This window comes from Hyposmocoma kahamanoa, unplaced genomic scaffold, assembly GCF_003589595.1.
Source record: "Hyposmocoma kahamanoa isolate Upper Pololo Valley unplaced genomic scaffold, ASM358959v1 64, whole genome shotgun sequence".
NCBI lineage: Eukaryota > Metazoa > Arthropoda > Insecta > Lepidoptera > Cosmopterigidae > Hyposmocoma > Hyposmocoma kahamanoa.
This window is the reverse complement of record NW_020653852.1, coordinates 15000823-15022186: the sequence shown is the minus strand read 5'-3', so window position 1 is coordinate 15022186 and position 21364 is coordinate 15000823. Positions and strand designations below refer to the sequence as shown.

Sequence of the window (21364 nt, the reverse complement as noted above, 5' to 3'; positions counted from 1 at the left end):
TGTGCTCTGGCGCAGTGGTTCAGGTTCGTCTGGAGGAAGTTGAGTTCAAGCCTGTCCATCAATAGACATCTCAACTTCCTCCACTGGCGCAGCCGTAGGTACCGTCGCTGCGGTGGAGGCCTGGTTCCCTGGGGCCTCCTTAGCCTTCATTGGGGGAGGGCGACACGCCTTCCCTCCCATTATGTGCGCCGCCGGCCGACCAAGATCGGCGCAGACGGCGCACTTTGGCTCCGCCTGACATCCAGCCGCCCGGTGACCTGGCTTGCCGCACCGGTAGCACAAATTGCTCCGGTCTGAGCTCACTGGGCAGCGACGTCCTACGTGACCGATGCCCATGCAGCGATAGCACCGCATAGGCAACGGTTCAAGCACTCTAACGTGTGCAGTGCTCCACCCCACCCGGAACTTTGTGGCGACCACCGCCTTGGCGACGACGATGGGGCAGCGTACGACGACTGCCCCGCGGCCGTCCGCTCCGGTGGTCATCGCGCCCACCCGAACTTGATCAACGGAGCATGACCCTTTCGCCGCCACGGCCGCACGCACCTCCTCGGCCTCGACGGAGTCGTCGAGGTCGGAAATGCGCAGCTCCACGCATTTTGTGGGCCGTGCGACCGCGACGTCGTCGCCCAACACTTCCCGGAGCCTGGAGGCCAGGCGGTCTGCCTTTTCGTCGCTGGCGGCGCCCGGGACCTCCAAAATGCGGGCCCCGGTGGCGGTCTCCCTAATACGCACGTCTTCGATCTCCAGCTCCTGGAGATCGAACGCTTGACGTGCACGGGAGATCGTCTGAGCGTACGTGACTCCCTTTTCTAAGGCCGCCGGCTGCAGAGTGAGAACCACAGCCGTTGATCGTGGCCGAGCAGGAGGAGGAGGAGAACACCCTAGATCAACACCAACCACCTGAGCAAGCCGGCTTCCGATCCAACTTCTCAACTGTGGACTACCTTCACAACTTAAATCAAATTATAGAAAACTTTACCGAATACTACCAACCCCTTTGTAGAGTATGCGGAGGCTTTCGACAATTTAAAACATTCCGCTATATTTCAAGCTTTATAAAACCAAAACATAGAAAAAACCTACATAGATTTAATAAAATTAGTTTATAACCATAGCCGCAAACATAAAATTATATAGGAACGGCCCGTCATGTAGCATTTTCAAAGGTGTCAGGTGATCCGCTCTCACCCATATTATTTACTAGTGTACTTGGAGAAGTTTTTAAAACCCTAGCAAGATCTTGGGGTACAAAGGGAAGTGTCGTCGGTGGTAAACGCCTAACGGACTTACACTTTGCGGATGACATACTTCTTTTTGTCCCAATATCACGGGAACTGCAACAGATGCTCCAAGAACTGAGCACGGCGGGTCTTGAGGTTGGACTTCGAATAAACCGTTCCAAAACACAAATAATGTCTAACAGTACGAAAGGCAGGGTTGAGGTAAACGGGCAGGTAATCCAGTAAGTCGATGAGTATATCTATCTGGGCCAGTTAGCAAGCTTTGAAAACAGGCAAGATAAGGAAATCGGTCGTCGCATAGCGAACACCTGGAAGAGCTACTGGTCCTTGAAGAGTAATCTCCCTATGTCATTTCAACGCCAACTCATCAATATGTGCATCCTGCCCATGTTAACCTATGGTGCACAGACATGGTCGCTGACTAAGTTCCAGAAGTCTAAACCCAAGCTCTGCCAGAGGGCGATGGCACGCAGCATTCTGGACTTCAAACGTATTGACCGAGTACGCAATACAATGCTGCGTTCGGTGACCGGCAATGAAGGATTTTGGGGGAGACTTTTGCCCAGCAGTGGGACGTAATGGGTTAAATAAAAAGAAAAATTTAACATTTAAAAATTTCATTTGACAAATATCATTCTTATGATAATAATTATGGATGATTATAGGGTGCGTTTATGTGGGCAGCCTTGAATCGCACTCCATACAAACGAAGTTTAATCTTACTTGAAAATTAGTTATCATGAAACAGAATGACATTCAATACAAATAACCCACAAACTTATATCAAGGGTTCTTGTGTATTAGATAGCTTTTAAATGACATAGGTTCAAAATTATATGATCTCAGTGGCCCAAAGGTTTGCACGGTGGCCACTGGACGAGTGGGTCCCGGGTCCGATTCCCTGTAGTACCAGTTTGGGAAATGAGCTTTTGTCTAGCGTTAGCGAAAGTAAAATAAAAGCTCAGTCCACATAATTTATTTGCAAGTAGAAATAAAAAGGCCCAAATGAGCCTATCTATGTTCCTACGTACGAGATAGGTTTGATAAATACGTGACTTTAAAGTTAAATAAAAACGTTTTCAAAATTTATTTTTATTTCTTAATTTAGAACTCATTACTAAAAGCAACTAAAGTTACTTTTTTCCAATTATGTGTGTATATACTAAATCTATTTAGATTCAGATTGACCAAAAATCCTTTTTTTGATGGGTTAAAGATGTTGGGATATAGCTGGCCAAGGAGCATAGAGTAAAAAAAAGATTACGTATAAAAATAAACCATAAACTTATCAAACTGCCCTTCTATATCTATATGATTTAAAAACAGTAAATCACGTTAAGTTTGAGTTTTACATGAGGGTGATTTATGAGTCCGTCCTTTCGTTTTGAGAATTTTGATGGGAATGACGAATCGAACCAATGACAGAATAGTGAAAGGAAGAAACAGAATAGAGAAGAAGACACTATTAAACATTTTAAAATTAAGTGGCCAGAAACCCGCAATTAGGATGATAAACAGGTGGGGTGACAATGAAGGAGGTCACAGAACTATTCTAAATTGGTTCCGGCCTGCGAGTTCTGGGAAGTGCCCCAAAGTGAATTGCTTTGCTCTGAATTCCCTAGTTTGAGACTAGACAACTGGTGTGGTTTTATGCCATATTATTATTATTATTATACGGGTAAAATTAGTAAATTTCAATATAAAAGGGCACAAGTTCACGCAAATATTTCCGAGACTACTTCTACTATCACTTCTATAAGTGGAACACTTAATAAAAAGAACTAACCTATTACAGGTTTCACTATTAATATTATATGCAATATCATATTTTTCTCATTTAATGAAAATAATGTTATACTCGACGCCAATAACAGGAAATTTACTTGCATTCGCTTCGGTCGCCCATTAACCGTATTCTTACGATTAATAATGAAAGAAGATTACCTTAAATAATATATGGAAATATAATAACGATTTCGCACATATAATGTACACAAGAGAAATTTATCTAACATAAATAATAGCCCAGATGTTAGGTGAGTTACATTAACAGGTGTCTAAATGATCGAAATAGTCTACTTAACAAAAAATATAGACCAATACAGATACTCCAATATTATATAAATCTATAATTATCCCTCATGTACCCACGCGCACGTATACAAAAATAAAATTTATGACAATGCTTTAAAGGTACAATTTTCAATTGTTTCCAGTTGCACTTTCAATTTATGCACGTAAAGGTCATATATGCAGGTATTTTGGGCAGACTGAATGTATGTATATACGAAATTTGTTTGTGCTTTTTGGTTAATTTGAATTTTCAGACTATTTGAACGCTGTACCTAGTACTCATCCATATATCATCTTTTGCATGATTAGTATATCAATTGTGATTTTAAATGAAACTGAAGACCAACAATTTTATCTACAGTGACTAATATCTACTACTCGTAATCATGTATATAAAAAGGGTCTTTGAAAAAAGTGTTTAAATAAAATAACTAATAAAAATTCGATAATATTTTTAACATTTCTTCTGAAGATAACAAATTTTACCTTCATTCGATAAATTTCTCTTTCGATCTTTTCCCATCGCGAGGAAGCAATTTGCCGATAAATTCCTGATACGCACGCGCGAAAAAACGAGAGTTGCGCGTACACTTACTGTACTATAACCACCTTTAGAAGATCTCTGAAAATTATTAGTACCATCTATGCTTATAAAGTAAAAAATTTATACCTATTCACAAACAGTTATGCTTTCTATGGTAAGCTAATTTTCCACAAATGTTTCAATGATTTTAAATATAATTATTGCAAGTACTTCTTACGTAGTGTTTTTTTTTAAATATCCTAGAATGTCACACGCCAGCACATCAAGCAACACATTGACGTATCTTGTTCCGTTGCAATGGAGGCGATTTTCGAACAAAAATGTGTAGTCTGATGTGCCGTAAAATTTGATCTACCAATTTTTTTTTATGATACCAAAATGACCAGACGAATAAGTCATGCGTCTGGTTGGATAACCGACTCGCCTATCCACAGAAGTTGCAGTGCCACTCAGAGCTTTAAATCGAAAAGACCTAATGGGCACTGCCACTGCTCTCGTCACTCTGAGGTATAAGTTGACAAGTCTCATGTGGCTGTAATTTCACCAGCACCCTTACCCTCCAAAACCGGAACGCAGTAATACCCACTTTACTACTTTGCGGCAGAAATAAGTAAGGTGACAGTACTTCCCTAGACGAACTCTTTCACAAGGAGCTGTATTGCTACTAAAAAAAGTTTTATTAAATTAACAACACTTTTAATTAAATGTCGAGGATCTTCTTATTGTAGCAATAATACCTGCCAATGATATATTGATTACTCAATTGATGGAAAGAATGTTCGCTGATTGATTTTGTACACAGATACTTCGGTAAGCTGTTTAGGCACGCTTAAAGTGCAAGGAATTTTCATATGAATTGTGTAGTGTCTTAATTTTATCCAGATTGAAGCATTATATTTCAGAGAGCCACTATAACAACCAAAAGGCGTCAGAATCAAAATATTATTTATTAAATTCAAATAATTTATTTTCAGGATTTCAGGCAATTGTAGGCCATAATACTATACAAAGTTATAAAGGCATACGCAGTTCCTCAGGTGTTACAAAATACAAAAGCAACAAACAAGAAAAGAGCAAACATTACAGAAGATTCTCAGTAGAATCGCTTAGTTGGCATGGAACGTGTGCCAGCAGTTCGCGGAGTTCCGCATAGTTGAGCTCAATCCGCCATTTTCGTCGTGTCAATTATCACGCATAAAAATTCACAATTTGGCTACTTTGTACAAAAATGTTAGTCGCACTTGTAATATTATTTATGGTGGTGTTTCGTATCATCATTAAATCTTACTTTTTTAATTTTAATAAATTTTCTAAGTTATTAAGTTTTTTTTGTCGTAATCATTTCTTGTTCATCATCATTATCATAATTTCAACCAAAAGACTGCTGAACATAGGCCTCCAAAGAATACAACGACCTGTCCTGCGCCGCTTGCTTCCAGCGGATTCCGCAGCCTTCACCAGATCATCAGTCTACCTTGTGCGTGGAAACGAAAGTCAACCTTTAAATAGCTACAATGTGGTTACTTCTATTTTAGAAAACTAAATAAACACCTCGGTTCGTCGTCGTTCAGCTATTAACCGCTAGATAGCAGCACATTGATTGAAATTTCAATATAAAAACGTCGTAACTTGCAAGAAAAAGTACTGATGGCATAGAACTTTCAAGTATTTGCCAACAGGATTAAGTTTAAATTATATTAACAGACCAGAATTTGTAATTACTTATAAATTTGAAACTACGACCAATCAAGATTTGATATTGTTGCAAATTACGAATGTAGAAGTTTTGGCGGCAGCGGTTCTGATAATAATCGAAGCTTATGGCACTTGTCATCTTTGTATAAAGTCAGGTGAAGGAGGCTCTACTACGCTTTAGCGAAGTTTTTAGTAGTTTTTCCTCTAACAAATGCTTTGTACTATGCGATACAATACATTACAATACAACGAAGTATTTTCATAGTGGAAGTTGATCGAAAAAAACTCCAAAAAAAATGCTACAGTACTACAGCACATCAAGTTTGCTGTTATCAGTAGTAGGATAATGTTGCAATTAAATCTTAATAATGTCAAACTTGCTTTTAATCCAGTACATATGAATGTATATATATACAGGTTATAGCTTTGTTAACATTTATCTTTTTCAAAGCTGTAATTTAAAAAATAAGAATCCCTATAAAAACTGCATTCCATAGCATGTCAGTTTATTTGAAAAAAGCAACCCCTGGAGTTTCCAGCTCATTCTTCTTGAAGTGAGGACAGTGAACGAGCAGTAGCTTAAAAAATGACGTTTTCATGTGTAAATTTTTTACCCATGAAATAAATGATTATTATTAATTTTGAGTTTCAAAGTTGAAACTTACAAAGTTGTTCCACTCTTAACTTAAAAATCAAATAGCAAACGGTTTTAATAGTTAACGGAAAGGTCATCTTGAGGCAAGTAGTCGTTACTATCGGCTATAATCCATAGAGTCATTCGAGTCAAGTGTGCGCACTTTTGTAATTTAGGGCTTACTGTACATAAAACATAAGAGTTAGGAACATAAAGGTATTACTTTCAAGTAAAGTACTTACTTGGCTCTAAATTTAAAACAAACAGTTGTAAAGGTGTTTGTTTTAATAATGATAGTAATGCCACGTGAACTTTTGATGTCCCTTAATATTGGGCTCTAGATGAACTGGTATATATACCACACCTACTTTTATAAAGAGATGACTGTATAGTAGGGTCTAAACGAGTCGTTAAAGAACCAAGTACCACGGCGTCATAAAGAACCAATTACGAAGTCAAATAAGCCTACAAACAGAGCGAGTATAACTAGCGTGTGACGTCGCGTGCCATGCGCGGGCGCACGAATATAAGCAATTAATGTGTCGTCGTGCCGCCGTCACTGTGTGTTTTCACCCACGTTTGTTTTTTTGTAGGTTAGAGGAAATATTAGAGGAATTAGATAGGAAGCGGATAAAACATATTTTATTACTACGGTTATATACATCGGCACCTGCATTCTACTATTTGCACTGAAAATTTAAAAATATATCGTAACATACACTGCTTTAAGTTCTTTTTAATAGTCTATTTTGAGCGAGAAGGTGCTATGCAAAGGCAGCAACAATTGTGAAAATGAACGACCGTAATAGTACATTGTCTACGGCAAATAAGAATATACTAAGGTTCCATTAGAAGTCCGAAGCCGAAAGGCTTTGATAACTCGAGTTTTGTATTTTTTTACCGTCCGTGATACATACAATGTTTTTCATTACATTTGCAAGGAAATAAATACGTTTATTTGTTGTATGAATAAACATGGCATAACAATTATGGATTTTTATTGTTTTTTTTTATTAGATGGCTAGCTAGCTATTCTTTTAAAGACAACTCGAACTAAAATATTGAAAAAGGCAAAAACGCATACAGCCAAGTTGGATTGTAAAAAAATTGCTAATATTTTATACATAAAATAATTAAAATTAATTAGAAGACATTTTTTTATAATAAGTATCTAAGTAGTATGTGGCTGAATTCCTATTGAATTTCTAATGTTTTAATTTTCAACTTCAGTAACCTCCTTGTTGAACTAGACACTGACCTATGTAAGGAGTCGAGCTACAAATAAAAAAGCTCGTTACAGAGCAAGGCTGTAATGGAGAGAAAAATGGCCCGAGGGTTTTATTTGGAGCATTGTAAATAAGTTAGCCACCATGCAATCATACTATTTACGAGCAAGTGTGATGAAAAATAATTAACTTAGTTTTCTTATCACAACATGAATATATTTTGGGCACAGATCTATTAATCGACAATAATCACCCTTCTATGTGCTTCTAGTAAGGTACATACAAGACACAGCTGAAAAGTAATCTGTTTTGTCTATTTTTCAAATAAAAAATGATACGGGCCAGCATCGTGAATTATTCGTTGTTAATTATTATTATTATTCATACAAAGATCGAACACTAAGAAAAATTCTTTCAATCTGAGAGCGTCCGCTCAGTATGCTGAACACGCTGGTCCGCATCCAGCCGAATCAAAGGAATTTTTCTCAGTGTTCGAAATTTGTATTAATAATTGTAATAAACTAGTAGAGTAATTTCAGAAATAATTGAATAAAACATAGTTGAATATCAAGGTAGGCAGTAAAACATTGTGACCACAGATTTTATACTAAATCTATGATTGTGACACTCAACAAACTTCGTATTTGCCATTTATTCTTTTTTTTTCAAAATTAGTAAAATTCTTTTTTTTACTACGTTTTGCTTTGCACGAATAACATGTTGGAAAAACAAAATGTTTGAAAATGAGCAACAATTTTTTTTACAGACTAACTGTTAAAACTCTTTGCGAAAAAGTTCATCGTGGGAAGTATTATAAGAAAGTATAAGTTCGATTACCAGTAGAACCAATTTGGAAAATGAACTTTTCTGAAGTAGTTTTGGCGTAGATATTTTGGTAATGCCCCTGTTTGGATTTCATTGTTCTGGTCCTCATAAGGAGTACAGAAAGTTCCCTTGTTTGAAACTAGCATGCGTAGCATGGCGGTATATCACATACGATATGTGGTAAGCCTCCTCTGGCATATACATATAATGCAGTCGATAAAGCGGTTTATTTCCAGTAGTTCCATATACTCAGTCTCACATGGAGCAGTTGTAACCCAAAAGTTCCAATAACGATGTTGTCATTATTACAATTTTATTTTTTTATTGTGAGTACAGAATCGGTAAAATACCGCACTAGCGTTCATTGTCAAATAAACAAAAGAACGAATAGGTTCTTTTGTTTATTTGATAATGAACGTTTGTTATATATTTTGAAGAACAAGGATAGCGATATGTGAAATTGCGTGTATAGCTTATCTTTGTCATTTAATCATCGCCGGGGAAATTGTAATCCTTTTAATTGCATCGTTGTAAAACGATGAAACAAAAAATCGTTCATTATCAAATAAACAAAAAATAAAATTTTAATAAAGGCAACATAGCTTTACGGAGTGTATGTCACGGGGATGTATATCACATATTGCATGCGACATGTTGTCATACTACACATGCTGATTCTTTTTATTGTTTCTGTTTATTTCGTTTGTCGCGCTCAATTTTTACGTTGATAAAATTACCGTGCAGTACTGACAAAATGTTTTAAAATCAGCTGTGACCATGTTTGACACTGCGATATTGTTTCGCGGCCATTGATCGAGGCCATTGATCGCTGAAATGTGACGTCACGGTGCTCGCCATATTCGCTATAGTGAAAAATAAAAATAGCAGCTTTATCAATTTAATTTGACAGCTAAATGTGGCTATAATAGGTTTATTGCGGCGACATGCTACGGGCACTGATGGTTGTCTGACAACAGATCAGGAAAAAGTTCATCCACTTTTTTTAAATTTAGTTCAACAAGTTAACCCAGACCACCTAGGCCAAAACCACTTTAAAAAAGTGCATTTTACAAATTGGTTCTACCGGGAATCGAACCCAGAACCAAGAGCTACGGAATTCACTTCGCGGCACTACCCAGAACACCTAGGCCAAAACCACTTCAGCAAAGTTCATTTTCGAAATTGGTTCTACCGGGAGTCGAACCCGGAACATAAGACTACGAAATTCGCTCCGCGGCATTGCCCAAAGTATCTAGGTGGCCAAAAATACTTCAGAAAAAATTCATTTTCAAAATTGGTTGTACCGGAAGTCGAACCCGGAACCAAGAGCTACGGAATTCACTTCGCGGCACTACCCAGAACACCTAGGTCAAAACACTTTAGAAAAGTACATTTCCGAAATTAGATCTACCAGTAATGAAACCCGGGACTTTCTCATCCATGCAATATTATTTGCATGTATAATTTACAAATTGCTTAAACACGACCACAGTAGAAGTAGTAGTAGTAGGCGGCAGCACGCGCCCGCGGGAGACGTCGAGCTGCGCCAGGCGCACTTTATAATATGCATTATAATATAGAACATATTGTCTACTGAATAAAGTATATATTGCTTCTATCAAAAGACAAAAGCCGCGCTGCGTCGGCGATGGTTGGCGGCGCAGCGCGACGCAGCGCTGCTTTTTGCTTTACTTTCAAAGAAATATCGACTTTGTTTAGTAAACATGAAATTCTATACTACATTGCATCTACCACGCAATATGTCTTTCAAAGAAATATAGGTACCTTATTGTTGAGAAGCTAAGTTACACTTTGCATTACTGAAGGCGGAACAAGTCGCCGACGGGTAGCGACGTCGCCAACTGTAACCTACCGTAGGCGACGCAGCGCGGTTTTTCTCTTTTGTTTGAAGAAATGTATACTTTATTTAGTGGAGAATATGTTCTATAGTATATTGAATTTTATAAAGTGCGCCTACTGCAGTTCTCTGCAGCCCGCCGTCGCTAACTGCATCTTCGATTTCATTTGTTTGTTTAATGAAACGTTGCCTTATTTTGTTGAAGATAAAGTTTATCTTGCAATACTCGCTTGAATGCAGCCAGCGCCGCGTCGCGTAGCGTCTCCGCGATGTGAATCAAGCCTAAGCCTATTTTTACTTGACAATAGCTAAATCATCGATTATTTCGATGGGGCTATAACATTAAAAAAAAAGATTTAAAGCTCTGAGTGCAATTGTCATGGATAGATGTGTCCAGTCCTACAACTTTTGTTTTAAGCCCCGCACTAGGGAACATGTATCCCAAGTGCCATGGATACACACATAGACACCCACAAATAAAACCCAGACTCACGTTAAAAATAAACGTAGACCATACAAATATTTCTCTCGGGACGGGAATCGAACCCGGGACCTCTGCGTAGCAGACCAGCATGGTATCCCTTCGGCCACGGAGGCAGTTAACTTGTTCGTCCTGTCGCTTGATATCATCAAAAAAAAGTATTATAAATGGTATAAACCCTTTCAAGTATATTGAAAAAAGAAGCCAAGGTGGTGTTTTTTTATACTTAGGTAGATTACTTTACGGCCGACCATCGTACTTGTTTACCCTTGCAGGTATTAGTGTAGTCGCAAAGTAGTTGTATTAAATTAATAGGTATATTTTGATATCATTCAAACTCTTAAAAGCACCAATACAAAAACCATAAAGTTATAAATCATCACCAAAACACGATAAACAAATTAAAAGTTGATAAAGTATATTAATCATAGGCAATCGACACATGTTTAGAGAACATCTCAGAAATTCCGTTTTCACCTATTCCTTAATTATAAAAACCGGTCTGATTTAAAATTCTAAGTTGGCAAATGTAGAATCACGACTTTTCGACTTTCTATTTTAAAATATTTCGTGACCGATTGTGGTCAGCGGTTAATAAGTATTTTATGGGCTTCTCTAATAGATATTTAATCATCATCAAGTAGGTAATATACATATTGTAGTGTAGAAGGGGCAAAAGCGCTATTTGGAAAAAAAATTCAAGGCGCATGACGACTGTTTTAAAATACATATATGTACTGTTTTAAAATTCAACTTGGGTTTTAATGAAGTTTAACTTTAAAATTGAATTTTAAACTTTCTACAAAACACGGACGATATATTTCTTCTACTGGTAGGCATGGGTCTCCTTTAAGTATGGTTTAGGTCGTAGTTCAACACGGTCGGTGGCCGAATAAATTAGATTATTTACGTCTCAAAATAATCTCGGTACAGAGTACTAAAAAAACCGGCCTCAAAAGCACGTGTAATTACATATAATTATCAAGTTTTATTGTAATCGGTTACCGGAAAGTGCGCAAATCCGGATTCATCCCCTAGTTCGCCACTATACGGGACTTGACACAGGAGATTATAATAATCTCAGTACAGAGTACTAAAAAAACCAACCTCAAAAGTACGTGGAATTACATATAATTACCATGTTTTATTGAAATCGGTTACCGGGTAGTGCGCAAACCCGGTTTCATCCCCTAGTTCGCCACTAAATATAATAAAAATCGGTTCTCACTTCTCTAAGTATATTGAGAGCGGAAAACGCCTTGAATTGCAGCATAGCAAAATCATCCATTAAAATAATTGTTGCTTATAATAAAATTTAGGCGCTATTTATAAAAATGAATCTTCATGTGTGAACAGCCACCCTTAGAGGTGATTTTCTTCAAAATTAAATGGGACCACTATGGAGATACCCTCTTTCCAATAAAAAAAGAATCATGAAAATCGGTTCGGAAATACCGGAGTTATCGCGTAATATACATACAAAAAAAACATACAGTCGAATTGAGAACCTCCTCCTTTTTGAAGTCGGTTAAAAAATTGAAAGGTGTATCTCAAAAAACCAAAAAAATACACATTTTTGGTCCGTAACTGACCTAAATTTCCCATAGTGCGTTGGCCCAATGCGGGTTGGGGACTCCACACGTTTTTGCAGAGTAGCGAATTTCTTCGACGTGCAGGTTTCATCATGATGTTTTCCTTCACGGAAAAGCTCATTTCAAATTAATTTCGCACATAAATTCCGGGAAACTCAAGAGGTGCGGGCTCGGATTCGAACCCACGTCCTTAGCTTGGGCGGCGGTATGTCAAACCATTAGGCTACCACGGCTATTCAGCCCACTAGGGGTTAAACTTGTAAACGTGTAAGTTTGGTTTTCGGCGACAGAGTGGACTATATGTACCATACCCATAAGGTCCAATGACATAATCAAAACAATACTTTCAAATCATGATAACAAAAACAGGTATTCCACAGTAAATGGATCGTAAAACCTACTCGAGAGAAATGGACTGAATTTGTTTTTAGAACAGTGTGAGTTTAATTTTGTTAAAGCTTCAGTCTGTTCAGATTAAGCAGATAAAGGTGGATGGAGAGCAGTAGAGGATGTCTATATATATACTACCAGAAGGACCATTATGTCCAAGAATCATACTTTAAAAGTCAATTACACATAAGAAATGTGACAAAAAAATATAAGCAATGAGAAATTGACACTTAGTTTTGAATACTTCAACAGGAAATGATGTTGAATTTCACACCACTTCCCTGCCATTATGTAAACCGGGAATAATTTCATATGACAAATTGAATGTTATTGTTATTATTATAGTCATTATCCAATGGCATTTAATTAATATCGTACTAGTTAGATATGTAAACATGTTTACCATTTCGTAATTTGTTGACTGTTATCCCCGGATACCAATTATGAAGTCATAATAACTCGTCGCAATATTTGGTTAAACCGCAATTCTGTTCGACGCATTAACAAATTGATAGACGTCGGGTCCGCGCGGACTACCTAAGTGAGGGCGCCGACTGTATTGCAATGTTTTTTTTCAATTAAATGTTTTCAATAGTTTTTTATATTTCTTTACATGTCAATACGTTTATATAGGTCATTGACCTATGGTTAGTGCACTGCATTCGATTCGTATTCATTCCGAATTCGGGACTATACAAACCTAGAAAACTCGGATCCACTTCTAATATCGCTTGTGCACTAAGTCCTATCCGAATCCAATAAAATACGAATATTGCTTGTACACCATAAGATAAAATGATACCTGTGACATTTCGGACCATCATTTCTCGGATTCGCAACTGGAGGTCTACTCTCGATCTCCGTCCCACATCGGTCCGAAACAATTACTGTTAAATAAGTAATTTTCGACAAAATTAAAAGACAGGTATCCAGTATGAAGTTTCATTCGCATCACGCGTCTTTTCATTTGGTCAAGTATTACTTATTTGGCAGTAATTGTTTCGGATGGATGTCGGGCGGACATCGAGAGTAGACCCCCTGATGCGAATCGGATGAAGTGCGCAAACACTCTAACCTGGACATTTCGATTTGTTTTAATTTTTGTGAAATAAATCTAATGATTTGCCATTATTATTAAATACACTGATCGAACACGAAGAAAAATTCTATCGAACCGACAGGACCCGAACCTGTGACCACTGAATTCCGTCCCCATCACTCTTCGAATTGAGCTACAGCTCGAATTAACCGAGTCGACGAAATTCTTCTATGAGTCCGTTATACATCTTTGGCTTATGTAAGCAACATCTGTACGAGAGTTTTATAAACATACATACAAGGAAGTACTGCCACCTTACCTATTTCTGCCGGCAAGCAATAATGTGAACATTACTGTGCTCCGGATTTGAAGGGTAAGGGTGCTGTTGAAATTACAGGCACATGGGACTTGTCAACTTATATATCAAGGTGACGGGCGCAGCGGCAATACCTCTCAGATCTTTGCGATTTAAAGCTCTGTGTGGCACTGCAACTTGATAGTTGCATCATGGATAGGAGTATCTCTTAGAACCAGGCGCACAACTTTTCGTCAAGTTTGGTATCACAAAAAAAAATATACCGCCGTGCCTGTCTTCCACTGAGGTAAACAGAGACTTCTAGTCCAGTTTATACGTGGTACTCTTGACCTATGTTTTTAAGGACGTCGTTATTCTATTGGAAACATGTATCTAAACCTAGGTCGACCTTTCACAAAGTTTCCCCTCTACGTTCGCTCTATAAATGTGTGTCGCTAAACAACAAGACTTTGATCGTGGTAAAGTATTTATTTACCTAATAGAACAAATTTTATGTTGGTTTTGAGTTTTCATATCCGTGGTAGTGACCCGCTTAGCTCGTACAAGTAGTCTCGATCTACGATGTTTGAAAAAAATATTGTAAATGTATACAAATGTTTACTTAAAAACAGCAATCCCTAGAGTTTATCGCTTATTCTTCTCAGGGCAATCTACAATGAATTAGCAGTGGAGTTTAGTCAATATGACAATTTCAAGTGTATTTTGCTCACCTGTGAAATAAAGATTATTTGAGTTTAACTTTCGCGATTGTTACATAAAGAAAATGAAACTATTTATTACGATCTAAAGCGCGTATATTTGTTTTTTCAAACAAACCAAGGTTTCGGGCCATTTACAGGTCCCATGGCCGTGTCTATCAGTCATCCGCTACCATGGGACCCGTAACGGACCCAGAATGTTTTGTTTCAAAAAACAAATATACAGTACACGATTTAACGATCTCCGTGGTCAAGTGGCTTGCACATCGGTTTAACTATATTGTCTCGGGTCTGGGTATTTGTGGTACTGTGTGTATGATTTCCATAACACAAGTGCTTTAGCTACTTACTTTGGGGTCAGAGCAACGTACGTAACGTTGTCTAATATTTATTTATTTATTTAGATCCGAAAACTAAATTTCATTTTTTGGTTTATACATTGCTAGTGTTTATAGTGTCTATATGACACATCTTAAGACAATTCTAAAATAAGATTTTGCAATATAACTACCTACTATCTTATAAAATTCACAATAGTTGAGTTAGAACCGTGTTTACTACCGTATAAATCATGCCAAAGTAGGTATGTAGATAAACGACCACTTGAGACAAAACTTAATTTATAAGCTACCACCTAAACTAACTTAGAAATGGGCATATAAAAGTCAAGTGCACACTGTCCAGTAAAATACGACCTTTTAGGTGTACCCCCTTTCTAAACCATGATTTGAGTAACCTTCAAGGTCTATACTGTCGTAAAATTTTATGAAAGTGTTCAGGAGTAAGTCACCTCCATATCTATCGATTGCTGGGTAATAAAGATTTCTAATGGTAGTTGATACGAGTCTTGACCCCCACATGCGGGGTGAGATCGGCCAGAAACTATAAACATCACTTTTTTATTGATTATATAGAAATAATAATGATTATAGTTTTTATCAATGATCTTTGACTACATTTAGTCTTATTAACAGACTTCTAAAGAAGGAGGTTCTCAATTGGCTAATTTTTTTCATGTTTGTTATACTCGATAACTCATTTGTGAACCGATTTTGATGAATCTTTTTTTGGTGGAAAGAGGGTATCTCAGTAGTGGTCCCATTTCAATTTCAAGAAAAATATTCTACCTCTTAGGATGGCAAACTAGGGGATGAACACGGTTACGCGCAATTTTCGGTAAACGATTTTAATAAAACTTGGCAAATAAATGTAATTCCATTCCATTTAGAGGTCGCTTAAATATTATATTCGATGTACATACTTAGGAGGTTATGGTTATATCTATTACAGGTTAAATAAAAAGTTGACGAAACATAAGCGCTATGACGTCGAGTTGCGGAAAATGGTTCGTTACATAAATACATACAATCTATTTTTTATTGACTCTTTTTTATTGACGTAACATTATCGTCAACGTATTTTTGTACTTACTTCTTACTGAAAACTAGATGATTTAACCGTTAATTTACTGCGTATTAAAGTAATTAATATGTGTTATTGTTATGTCACCTCGGCAGTGGATAAATCTAATTTGATTAGACGCAATTGCTCCGTCTGTTGAAGGATTGGCCACCAAGCTGAAATCTAATACACAGGGTGGCACTTCAATCCACTTTCTACGTTAAAGTTATACAAATATAATGTATATTACAACTAACCAAATAAACCAACGATATGCAGGTAGACCGACGAACGTTAGTTAGTTAGGTAGTCAGACAAAGTGCCCTATATTTTGTAAATGAATGTTTTTTTTTTATATGATACCAAGTGACTGGAGGAACAAGTCGTGCACCTGGTGGTAAGCAACACGCCTGTCCATAACAGTTGCTTAACCACTCAGAGATTTAGATGAAAGATCTGAAGAGCACTGCTACTGCGGCCGACAACCTAAAACAAGTTGACTAGTCCCGCGGGCCTGTAATTTTACTAGCAGCTTCACCTTTCAAAACTAGAACGAAGAAATGCTCACAATACTGCTTGACGGCGGAAATAGGTAAGGTAGCAGTACTTCACTGGACGAACTCTTTCACAAGAGCTCTACAGCTACTAAAGTAAATAAACTTTCGATATTGTACACTGAAATTGTATCCCAATTAACGTGAGGCAAAATTTTCAAAAATATAAACGTATAAAAAAGAAATCGAATTGCAAAAAAATTTGTAAAATTATAGGTATGAAATCAGTAGGTCAATTCATGTCCCACTGATTTCTGACCATAATCAACTGCATAATACAAAAACTATACTAGTCAATTATAATAAACACGAATATGACACGAAGTCAAAATCGAAAATAACATACTTTTCAAATATTTCCACATTCTAAAACACAAATCATCATTTTAACCTATCAAAGTGAAAGTGAAATTTAACTTTTCTATTTTATTCAAAATACCGAAACGATATATAATATATCAATAATGACTTTGACGCTGTTTACATTGTTACGGTATATTATTAAAATACAACATGTCTTATAAAAAAATATTATTTTTCTATAATATCAAGTGACGGGACGAATAAGGCGTGCGCCTGATGGTAAGTTGCAGTGCCACTCAGAGCTTTAAATCGCAAAGATTTGAGGGGCACTGCCAGTGCGTCCGTCATCCTGAGACATAAGTTGACAAGTCCCATGTGCCTCTAATTTCACCAAAATTTTATGATTATGAATACAAAGAACGAACACACAGAATAATATCGTCGACCCGGTGGGATTTATACCCACGTCCATGCTGCACCGTAGCATTGCTCTAACCATCTGAGCCACGGGTCCAGTTACCGAGTCGTCCAAATTCTCCTATGTGCTTTTCTTTGCACACAGAATTTTTTTCTATATCCATCATCATAACAAAGTGGAGATACTTCACAAGAAATTTCAGTAAATAAATAAAATTATCTTTCTTATTTATCAGTTAGGTGCAAAATGCAGGAGCGGGGTGTACATAGGGCGCACTATAAGTTTCCGGAACTGGCCACTTACATAAACAATGTTTAAAAAGTAATTAGAACATTTGAAAATGAAACTCTTTGGCTGTAGAATACAGTTTGTTTCATCTAATTATCACTTATTTTAACATTGTGGCGTCATTTTAGAAATTGGTTGTCTACATCACCATGGATTTAACTCGCGAAAATTTTCGTAGTATGATTTTCTACGATTTTAAGTGACATTTAACAGCTCAGCGGAGCTTCTCTCGGCTTCAAACTGCTTTGGCGATGAAGTACCAATCAAGACGATTATTTATAGCTGGTTTGTAGAATACAAACGCGGTCGTGTGAATCTCAATGACGAATCTCAGTGATGGCCGCTCGTCCACTGCTGTGAACAACAAAAACATCGATGCATGCCTGTCTGTTTTGATCGTACGGCGATCAAAACAGACAGGCATGTGACATACCTTGAGATTCGAGCATCTTTAGGTATAGGCATGAGTCAAATACAATCAATACTACACAAACATTTAGGTGTGAAAAACCTGTGCTCTCGATGGATCCCACACAATTTAACTAAGGCTCAAAAAACGGATCGCGTCACTAGGTGCAACGTCATGCTTACCAGATTCAACGAAGGGGCGTCGAATTTGGCGTGGGACATAGTAACAGGTGACGAAACATGGATTTATAATTACGATCCCAAAACAAAGCAGCTATCTTTCTTCTTCGAGATGAGCCGAAACCAACCAAAGTGGCGCGTGTGCAAAGTGCCTCTAAGCGGACGACTGCTTTTTTTTTTAATAAAACTGGACACGTGGCTATTGTTGCTTTGGAGAATCGTTGTACCGTGAAAAGTGATTGGTACACGACTATTTGTTTGCCGGAAGTTATTGACAAACTCCGTAAAAATAACCGTAAATGCCGTATCATCTTGCACCACGATAATGCCAGTTCTCACATGGCCAGACAGACAAATGATTTTTTGTAGGTGAACAACGTTGACCTTATGAGCCATCCTGCGTACAGTCCCGACCTGTCACCTTGTGACTTTTATTTATTTCCAAAAATTAAGAACAAGTTACGCGGTCAACGATTTTCATCACCTGAAGAGGCTTTCGAAAAGTATGAAAAATATGTTTCAGAGATTGTCACGGAGGCGTGGCATAAATGTTTTCAAAATTGGGTCATTCTTTTGAAAAAGTGCATTAACGTTGACGGATAATATTTTGAGTAACAATTAATTCATTTCTGACCATTTATAGTATTTTTTCTTATTCATTCCGGAAACTTATGTGCGGCCCACGTATAACAAAAAGTTGAAGTTTATTTTTGGTAAATTTATTACGTTTTGTAAAAAGTCATAAACAAAAGTTGTTGTTTATGATGTTAGCAATATAGTCCTGCGAGTATTTTACAAATAATCCTGTATAACAGATTACAGCCAGGTTTAGTAAAGAATTGTGAAACATCGTTACTATTCATATTTACACGTAATTTCTGCGAATTATGAGTCAATGACTACTCCGGCGCATGAAATCAGTAAATACTTACGTACCTAACTACGAATAACTGTTATAGTAACGCTTATGAGGTGTAATGAAGGCATTAAAAAGGCGATTATTGCATAAAACTCTAAAGCAATAACAAATACGTTTGTCATAATAGATTACTTTGAAATTAGCATCCACTAAACGTTCAAGACCTTGGGTTAAGTTACAGTTGGGAAATTTTCCGAAATCTGCTGAAGAATATAATTCGAAGGCTCATGTTATGTTCTACATTTAGATAATTTCAAGTTTCATTTAGCGTGAATTATGAAACAAAATTGTATAGCTAAAGCCAGAATAAAACGAAATTTAAAATGATTATATTGACAACAGTGAAATAAGAATCATAGGAAAAAATCTTTATAATGGCTCCATTGACCTAATGGCGCCATCATTTTAGTTCGGTATTTTCATATTTTGACAGGTGTGACGAATATGTATATATATGTAAGCTTTTTATTTGTTTTTTTTTTTTATTTTTTAAATCAATTAAATACCATCATTTCTGCCATATTAAGCTCTTTAAAGTTTTAAGGTTATAACCTAAGACCCCTTGCAATGTAATTTGTAAAAAAAAGACAGGTTACTTACCACTAAGTCGTTCTCCAAAGCGCTTTTTGAATCCCAAATTAAAATTATCAATCAGTTCCAAAACTCACTAATATGTGAAACCAATAAAAATTCAGATCACTTCCGACATGTCATTAGATAATGTCTTTCATCTCTAGCGCATACCAAATTCGCCAAATCGCACTTCAAATTTTATTTTCGCCGATTATTTGTATTACGAACGCTTTTACAGGCTTCAGTTTTAATTGGTTGTTTGGTCCCTGTTGTTTATGGAATTTAAATTACATTTTTCGCGCTCGAGTTACATTTAGAATGATAATAAAACCGGTAGCCGGCTCATGATTGGCGCCTTTCGTTATCTCGCGACGTGCACTTACAACTGAGCGCACACGCAGTGTGAGTACGGAGGTGTTCATTGAATCGCGTGCGTCCGTTACATATGACGATTATTATGGTATTTTACGAAAGTTTTAGCATTACGTTCTTGTATGGGATGGTTTTTAATTGCGATCTTACGGTGAGACTAACGGTGGCAGGTGGATATATACTTAATTCAATGTTGTTATTTTTATACTGAAGAATTTACATTTCTATTCTTTAAAAAGAATGTTGTATGTACCTACAAATCGACCAACATTAAGGTTAAATCAAAAAAGTTTAGCACTCCAACAAAATAACGATTTTGGCAAAGATTGAAATTTGGAACTTGAATTGATTTATGCTAATACTTGCCTATAGGCATCATTATACTTACAATTGAAATTTTAAAAATCCGCCATATAGGGTTGCCATCCGTTCGGGTCTTTTTAACCTTCTGTTCAGATTTTGTCCGGTTTTTTCTGCTTAGAATACAGAAGCATTTTGTAGTAATTTTTTTTAATAACCTATTATGCCCCATTGCTAGGAAAAGGTCTTCCCAAAATCCTCCATTACTCCCTGTCTTTGGTGATCTCCCACCACTCCCTCTCAAACCCATCAAGATCGTCCCGCCAACGCCTTCTCGGCTGTCCACGCCGTCTCTTTCCATCCTCGGGCATCCACGGAGTGATTGACGACGGCTCGAATCCCTGTGACATCACATGTACGTTTGTGAATATTTATTGGTAATATCTCAACGATGAAGGAAAACTTCGTGATGAAGCCTATACGTCGATATAATGTGACGCTATTATGGCATAACTGACGCCATCGCGCTTAAGGATACCGCAGCAGCGGACGCTAATATGGTGTTGGTGCTGACGAGTAGGCACGATGCGGTGCACTGCTGAGTAGATGATTTCAGAAGCAGTAGAGCTCTTTGTGAAAGAGTTCGTTCAGGGAAGTGCGGCTACCACACCTATTTCTGCCGCCAAGTAGTAACGTGAGCGTTATTGTGTTCCGGTTTTGAAAGGTAAGTAATAGTGCTGGTGAAATTACAGGCACGTTTGACTTGTCGATTTATGCCTCAGCGGGACGAACACAGTGCCCCTTAAATCTTTGCCATTTAAAAACTCTAACTGGCACTACAGTTGCTAAGGACAGGCGCGTGTCGCCTACCGTCAGACACACGACTTGTTCGCCCTATCACTTCGTATTATAAAAAAACTAAGAACCATCCCGATTAGGCTCAATTTATATTGCGGCGGAACGGAAAGGAAGCCAATTTTTGTAAAGATATTGCACATAGCTTAATGAACTTTATGGTCAATTGTGTAACGTA

General features: G+C 37.3%; 1 protein-coding gene across 1 annotated transcript in view; it reads right to left on the bottom strand.

The window, feature by feature from the left end:
• LOC113230714 overlaps positions 1–20031 on the bottom strand; it is a 128095-nt gene extending 108064 nt beyond the window's left edge. The window contains exon 1 of the mRNA XM_026464763.1: positions 19687–20031. The gene's annotated coding sequence lies outside the window, so the exon portion shown is untranslated. The remainder of the gene's footprint in view (positions 1–19686) is intronic.
• Between the last annotated feature and the right edge of the window lie 1333 nt (positions 20032–21364).